Genomic DNA, 8,226 nt, shown 5'->3' with positions numbered 1-8,226 from the left:
CGAGGCCGGGCAGCCTTTGCCAGACACCCAGCTCGCTATGGATGAACCTGGCCATCGGCTGCCATCTGCTGGGGAGGTGGAGGTAGACTCTTGAAAAACACTCTGGGCAGGCCCCAGTTTGCATGTTTCCTGCCAGCGCCGCACTGGCTGGATCAGACGGGGGGAAGCTCAGCGGGTCCATGAGATTGGCCGGCACGCGCCGCACCACGGGAACTGCTGGGCAACACGCCCTGGCTCCAGCGCTGGGCACACGTCCACCTGCAGTGGGACGTGTAGGTGCCCCGTCACTCCACGGGGACCTGCAGCTCCCCAGCCTGACGGGACGAGGTTCCAGTCAGTGGCTGGAGGCTCTGAGGTGCTGCACTGGAGATGGGGGATGAGAACAGGGGATAGGAGAGCCGGTTAGACAGAAACCTGGGCCTGCCCTGGTTTGGTGAGTCGTACATGCCTGTTCGTTTCATCCGCTTCTTCCCTTGAGCCAGATTCACCTGCTTGTAAACAAGGCCGGGATCCGCTGACAGGGACAGGTGGGTGGTAAAGGCCACGGCTAGGGTCAGGTGCCTGTCGCTAAAGCCCAGTGGTCATGGTACATGTGGTATATGTAGGTACCAATGACATAGGGAAGGACAGGAGAGAGACTCTGGAGGCCAAATTTAGGCTGCTAGGTAAGAGATTGAAGTCCAGGACCTCCATGGGACATTGAGGATCCCACAGCTGTCAAAGTGACCATTTTTTTGGTCTGCCGTGGACTCATGCTAGGCAGAGTGGGTGTGCCTATGCAAACAAGATCCGCCCCCTAAGTTCATTTGAGAACCACTGATGTAATTGAATGGGACTCTTTCATTTGTCTGTTTCTGATCAGACCCTGCCTGTATTTTATCATTTTCCATCCTCTTCTCCTCACAAGGACATAGAGATGCTGTAATAATAGATCCTCCCCTAAGAGATGTTCCAACCACGTGCTCCTCCACACCTGCTGGCTTTCCCCCAGCCCTTACTTTAAAAACTGTCCTAAAGGCATCACAGAAACTGGGTGGAATGAGGATAATCAATGGGACACAGTAAAACCAGGCTACAAAAAAAAAAAATATCGGCAGCACAGAGCAGGTTGTGCTGATGGGGGAGTGGCACTAGATGTGAAAGAATGCATAGAATCAAATGAAGTAAAAGTCAAAAATGAATTAAGATTGGGGTATCCTGGGGAAGGGACTGCAGTTGAGGAGCGGGTCCCAGACAGGGGTCAGAGTCTGCATGGGGATAGAGTTGCTGGGGTAGGGGGCACACACCCTGAGGTGAGTGGGAGGTCTCCAGGCAGGGGACTGAAATTGGGGGGGGGGGTGTCTGAGTGCAAGCCTCTGAGTGCCACTCCCCCTAATCAATTAAAAATATGTTTTTATATTTATCCCCATTATAAATGCTGGCAGCAAAGCGGGGTTTGGAATGGAGGCTGACAGCTCGCAACCCCCCATTTAATAACCTCGTGACCCCCTGAGGGGTCCAGATCCCCAGTTTGAGAACCCCTGAATTACATCATGTAATAGCAGACAGCTAAAAGGAGACACTTTTTTTAAAGTGCTCATATACCAATGCTAGAAGTCTAAATAATAAGATGGGTGAACTAGAAGCAGAGTCAGGATGAGCTCTACCCTGACATCTGGTGGTGAATTATGGCGAGTGTGGAAAAGAACTTAGGGGGCGGATCTTGTTTGCATAGGCACACCCACTCTGCCTAGCATGAGTCCACGGCAGATCAAAAAATGGTCACTTTGACAGCTGTGGGATCCTCAATGTCTCGGTTATGGGGTAGGAGGAATAAAGTGTTGTTACCCTGATTATGTGAATGAAGGACTATGAGCCTGTTTTATGACAGAGGGACTCACAATCAACTAAGTAGCACTCGCCAGACAAGGGGCATGGGTTCCAAAACCCAGTGAATTGAGAATGGCTGGGGGTAAGTGAGTGTGAGAGTTCTTCCTTTCTTCCAGTGTGGAGTAGCAGAGCTAATTTTGATTCTCTTAGAAGTTTAGCTAAGAACTACTACGCTGATTTCCTTTTGTACTAATAGTGCACCAGCCCTGAGGCTCCCCTTACTGTTATGAATCACAAATCACTCAAAGAGCTAAAATTACTGAGCTGAGGTCCCTGAGTGCTGTGTTAACTAGTGGGGGTTCCTGAAGATATATTGTTAAGCAACTAACAGAGTAGTTTGCAGGATGGTTGGAGGGGTTCAGGGGATGGCTGGTGGAGTAGAGTAGCTTGTGGGACGGTTGGAACAGCCCACGGAACAGCAAGTGGAGCAGAGAGGAGCAGTTTGTGGGGATGACTGGAGGAGTGGAGCAGCTAGTGGAGAAGAGCTGTTTGTGGTGAAGGCTGCAGCAGACCTCCACGGAGTGGCGGGGCAGTTGGCCTCGGCCCACGTAAGGTGCCCCTTAACACCCCGTGTGTCCCCCTCCCCCAATTCTGCCCAGGCTGGGGGTGTGTGTGTGTAAAACTCTGCAGATGAACTTTTGAACTCTGGGGCAGCACTGACCAGGGACAGAGACTTTTGGGTTGTTGGACTTTGGGGTGACTTAAGACCCTAAGGGAAAAGGACATTGCCCAACTTACTTGGAGGTGGGTCTTTTGCTCATGGTTTGTGTTATGAATCCTGTTTGTGGTATGTCCCCAATGTAATGCCGCATTGTTTCCCTCCGTCATTAAAAGGATTTTGCTACACTCAGACTCCGTGCTTGCGAGAGGGGAAGTATTGCTTCCTAGAGGCGCCCGGGAGATTGGGGGGGTGTAATTGTTCCAGGTCACTGGGGGGGGGCTCGAGCTGGTTTTGCAAACGGAACCCCTGGATACTGAACCCGGCCCTTATTGCTGCCAACTCAGAGGGGCTGAAGGGTTACAGATATAATAGGCATCACAGAAACTTGGTGGAATGAGGATAATCAATGGGACACAGTAAAACCAGGGTACAAAATATATCGGAAGGACAGAACAGGTCGTGCTGGTGGGGAGTGGCACTAGATGTGAAAGAAAGCGTAGAATCAAATGAAGTAAAAGTCGGAAATGAATCAAACTGTACCATAGACTCTCTATGGATAGAAATTCCATGCTCTAATAATAAGTGTATAGGAGTAGGGCTATATTACCGCCCTCCTGACCAGGACGGTGATAGTGACTGTGAAATGCTCAGGGAGATTAGAGAGGCTGTTAAAATAAAAAACTCAATAATAATAATGGGGGATTTCAATTATCCCCATATTGCCTGGGTACGTGTCACCTCAGGACGGGATGCAGAGAGAAAGTTTCTTGACATCTTAAATGACTGCTTCTTGGAGATGTATTGTCTGGAAAATAGAAAGGCGCATAAACACTGGCAAACGAAGTGTAAAAATACAATTAGGAAGGCCAAAAAAGAATTTGAGTAACAGTTAGCCAAAGACTCAAAAAGTAATAGCAATTTTCTTTTAAGTACATCAGAAGCAGGAAGCTGTCAAATAACCAGTGGGGCCACTGGACGATGGAGGTGCTACAGGAGCACTCAAGGACGATAAGGCCACTGCGGAGAAGCTAAATGAATTCTTTGCATCGATCTTCACGGCTGAGGATGTGAAGGAGAGTCCCAAAACTGAGCCATTCTTTTTGGGTGAGAGATCTGAGGAACTGTCCCAAATTGAGGTTTTGGAACCAATTGATAAATTAAACAGCAATAAGTCACCAGGACCAGGTGGTATTCACCCAAGAGTTCTGAAGGAACTCAACTGTGAAATTTGAGACTGACCAACTATAGTGTGTAACCTATCATTTAAATCAGCTCCTGTATCAGATGACTGAAGGGTAGGTAATGTGACACCAATTTTTGAAAAGGGCTCCAGAGGTGATCCCAGGAATTACAGGCCGGTAAGCCTGACTTCAGTACTGGGCCAACTGGTTGAAACTATAATAAAGAACAATATTGTCAGACATACAGATGAAACTAATTTGTTGAGAAAGAGTCAACATGGTTTTTGTAAAAGCGTAGAATGAAATGAAGTAAATTGAATGGGACGCTTTCATTTGTCTGTTTCTGATCAGACCCTCCCTGTATTTTATCATTTTCCATCCTCTTCACCAATGCTTCACCAATCTACTAGAATTCTTTGTGGGGGGTCAAGAAGCATGTGGACCAAGGGGATCCAGTGGATATAGTGAACTTAGATTTTCAGAAAGCCTTTGACAAGGTCCCTTACCAAAGGCTCTTACACAAAGTAAGCTGCCATGCGATAAGAAGGGAGGTGCTCTCCTGGATTGGTAACTGGTTAAAAGATAGGAAACAAAGGGTAGGTCTAAATGGTCAATTTTCAGAATGGAGAGAGGTAAATAGTGGTGTCCCCCAGAGGTCTGTTCTGGGACCAGTCCTATTCAACATATTCCTAAACAATCTGGAAAAGGGGGTAAAGAGTGAGATGGCAAAATTTGCAGATGATGCAAAATTACGATGATAGTTAAGACCCAGACAAACTTCGAAGGGCTACAAAAGTCTCTCTCAAAGGTGGGATAAAAAATAGGACAGAAAATATCATGTTGCCTCTATATAAATCCATGGTACGCCCACATCTTGAATACTGTTTGCATATGTGGTTGCCCCATCTCAAAAAAGCTATATTGGAATTGGAAAAGGTTCAGAAAATGGCAGCAAAAAGATATGGAACGGCTTCCGTATGAGGAAAGACTAAGAAGACTGGGGCTTTTCAGGTTGGAAGAGAGACGGCTAAGGGGAGATATGATTGAGGTCTATAAAATCATGACTGGTGTGGAGAAAGTAGATAAGGAAGTGTTGTTTACTCCTTCTCATAACACAAGAACTAGGGATCACCAAATGAAATGAATAGGCAGCAGGTTTAAAATAAATCAAAGGAAATATTTCTTCACACAATGCCCAGTGAACCTGTAGAACTCCTTGCCAGAGGATGTTGTGAAGGCCAAGACTATAACAGGCATAAAAACAACCCCCTATATAAATTCATGGAGGACAGGTCCATCAATAGCTATTAGCCAGGATTAGCAGGAATGGTGTCCCTAGTCTCTGTTTGCCAGAAGCTGGGAATGGGCGACGGGGGATGGATCACTTGATGATTCCCTGTTCTGTTCATTCCCTCTGGGGCACCTGGCTCTGGCCACTGTCGGAAGACAGGACACTGGGCTAGATGGACCTTTGGTCTGACCCAGTAGGGCCGTTCTTATGTGCTTATGTCATTTACCTTCCCTACATAAATGTCTGAAAGCTGCAGAGGAGAGCTCTACGTACACAGAAGCAAGGTGGGTGAGGTAACATTTGTATTGACTCAGCTCCTGCTGGTGAGAGAGAAAAGCTATCAAACTGCACAGGTCAGACCTGAAGACGAGCACTGGGTAAACTCCAAAGCGTGTCTCTCTCACCAGCAGAAGCTGATCCAATAAAAGCTGTTCCTGCCCCCACCTCGTCTCTCAGTATCCCGGGATTGACATGGCTACAACATCACTGTATAATACAAGGAGCCGCTGTTACTCTCTGCTTCCCCTGTTCTCCGTTTTGAGGTCTGTGTGTGCACAGGCATCTGCCTCAACCCATTGAGCTGCCCTCAGGTGCCTGAGCTGCACACCCATTAGCTATTGCCCGTGCTCTGTGCGTCACTCCCCCAGCCCTGCGCAGGGACCCTGTATGTGCCCCCCGGATGCTCTCTGCAGCTGTGTTTGTGACAGGCTCAGCCACTTGCAGCAGATCAATAAGTCAGAGCAGAAGTTAGTCCAGAAGAAGGAAAAGCTTCTGAGCGATTCCCCTGTGTGTTCAGTTCTCTTCCCACCCTCCTCCCAGGGGAGAAGTGAGATATGGGTCCTGTGGGGCACAGCCTGGGGCTACCTGGGGGGAAGGCGTTACCTGGGGCTGCCACGCACAGGGCCAGGGTGACTGAGCCCCAGGCCAGGAGCTTCCTGCTGGATGGCATCTCCCTGGCTTGCGCTCTGCCCTTAGGGAGTTGCCAGGTGCGCCACCCCCCAGAGCCACTGGCTAACAAGGGGGTTTCACAGCTACCCGGCTGCACATTGTTTTTCTTCCACGCACCCAGATGCTCGGGGAGAGGCAAATCCTCCTGAGGCTGACATCTGGCCCGGGCCCCTGCCTTTGATCAACTGCCCCGCTCCAGCTGTGCAGCCCAGACTCAGCTGCATGCTCTGATTCTTGTAACTTTGTAGAAGCCGAGCTGGGGAATGTGAGGGGGGGAATGAAGTGGGATGTGCGGGGCGGGGGCTCTGGAGCAGCGCTCAGGTGTGGAGGTTGGTGCAGGGTGGGATCTGTCCCCCTTGGTCAAATTTCACCCCATGGGGCCGTGCTCTGGCACCAGGACCCTTATTCAGCGGAAGGGACCATGCCAGCAGCTCGGTTCTGAAACACCCAGTTCAACGGCTGCAGCTTTGCCCAGGAACAGGGTTTCCAAAACTGCCATTTTTCTACGATCCCTCAGTGAACAAGGGCCCGTCCTCAAAGGGCCCTTTCCTCCGTGTGCTCCAACGTGCTGATGGAGCAGAACCAAAAGGGGGTAGTTGGGCCCTTTCCCCTCCAGTGAAGTGATGGAATTGGGAGAAGGGACATGGAGCCAGCTCAGACCCCCACCCACCTCCCTCCCCTCGCCCCACAATTCCTCTCCATTGCTGCTGCCCCAGACTCCCCCCGGATGGAAAGGGGGGTCAGAGCAGTGCAGGTGTGTGTGAGTCGGGGCCAGGAGGCCAAAGCAGAGCAGTTGGAGATAAGGTGGAGGCTTTAGCTGGACTCCCCCTACCCCCACATCCATGCCCCCCATTTGTGAGACCCCCCAAAAGAGTGCCCCCCCTAACCCCACATCAGTCCCAGCCCTGCTCCTGCATCCTCCCCCAGCTCCTGGACCTGTGGGGCCCAAGGGGACCTCCACCCCTGGGTGGGGCACAGGCTGGGGAGGGCAGAGTGGGCTGGGCAGGCAGAGATGTGACACAAGGAGATGGTGTCAGGGGAGCAAAGGGACTCGCGTGCAGCCAGGGCCTGCTGAGCCCAGGGTGACCCTCCCCAAGGAGGCAGAGGCCGGGGCAGGCGAGAGCTGGGCTGTGGGACCTGGGGGAGCCGAGGGGAGATTTGAAAGAAACCCAAGGAAATGAACTGCCCATAAACTTCGTTAGCCCAGAGTGAAGGGTGCCCGGAGTGGCCTCGTGCCCGTGCAGACTGTTCAGCGCAGAGACACTCAGAGCTCTGCAGGGAATATGGCGCTGAGGGCCACCCGCCCCCACAACACCAGCGCCCCCCACACCAGCGCCCGGCTCTCACAGGGGCTACAGAGCACGCAGGGGAGGGAGCACACATCTCCGTCTAGCACCTTTGCTTTGCCAAGGCAGGGCTTGGGTTTGGAGCAGGCTCAGCGACCAGGAGCTACCTCCAGCTGCCAATACACCCGAGGCTGCCCCATGCAGCCTGGCCCCAACTGGCCCAGCATCCCCCGGGACCTGAGTTAGTTCACGCTGCCCTGGAGGGGGCACGGCCATGCACTGCCAGCCTGTGGACGGTCCTCCTGGCCAGGGGACCTTGCCAGAGACACAAGCGGCACAAGGCAGCATTGGCATGAGTCTTCCAAGGGCTCCCGAGAGGCACAACTCCTCTCTGGCCACCTGCTGAAGCTAACACCCCCCATCCCCGGCCATGTGGCATTGTCCCCACCCGAGCTCAGCAAGGGCAGCTGGAGAGTCGGCTGCTGAGCACTGCAATTCACAGCTGTGCCAGCTTGACCGATAGCACATTTGGAATTCCTCTTCCCTCCATTCACCCTGGTGTTCTGCCCCCACGGCTGAACCGTTCCTGCTGCTGCCTTCTCTGGGCAACATGCCCTTCCCTGCCTCCCACCCCCTTGTGTCTGCCCCCTCGTGCTGGAGGGTGTTGCATTAATGCCAGTGGCGGGAGCAGGCCATGGCTCAGAGCTGGCTCCATGCCTGGGCGCTGGCTGGAATGGAGGCCGCGGGTGGAGATTGAGAGCACGCCAAGCTGGGTTACTTTTCTGGGCTGCCAGGATCAGAGCACAGGCCCAGGAAGGCCAGTGACGTTCTCCCCCAAGTCGCTCTGACACCGTTCAGAGAGTAACCCAGCGCTAGGAGCCAGAGCAGGCTCCCTTTGAAGCCCGAGGCCTCCACTGGGCTAGTGCAGTGCCACTGGGATGCAGCAATTCCATTCTGGCTTTGCAGTGGGCACTGTCACACCCGGGCACT

Source organism: Mauremys reevesii, linkage group 22 (genome assembly GCF_016161935.1).
Source record: "Mauremys reevesii isolate NIE-2019 linkage group 22, ASM1616193v1, whole genome shotgun sequence".
Taxonomy (NCBI): Eukaryota; Metazoa; Chordata; order Testudines; family Geoemydidae; genus Mauremys; species Mauremys reevesii.
Note: the sequence above shows the minus strand (reverse complement) of the source record.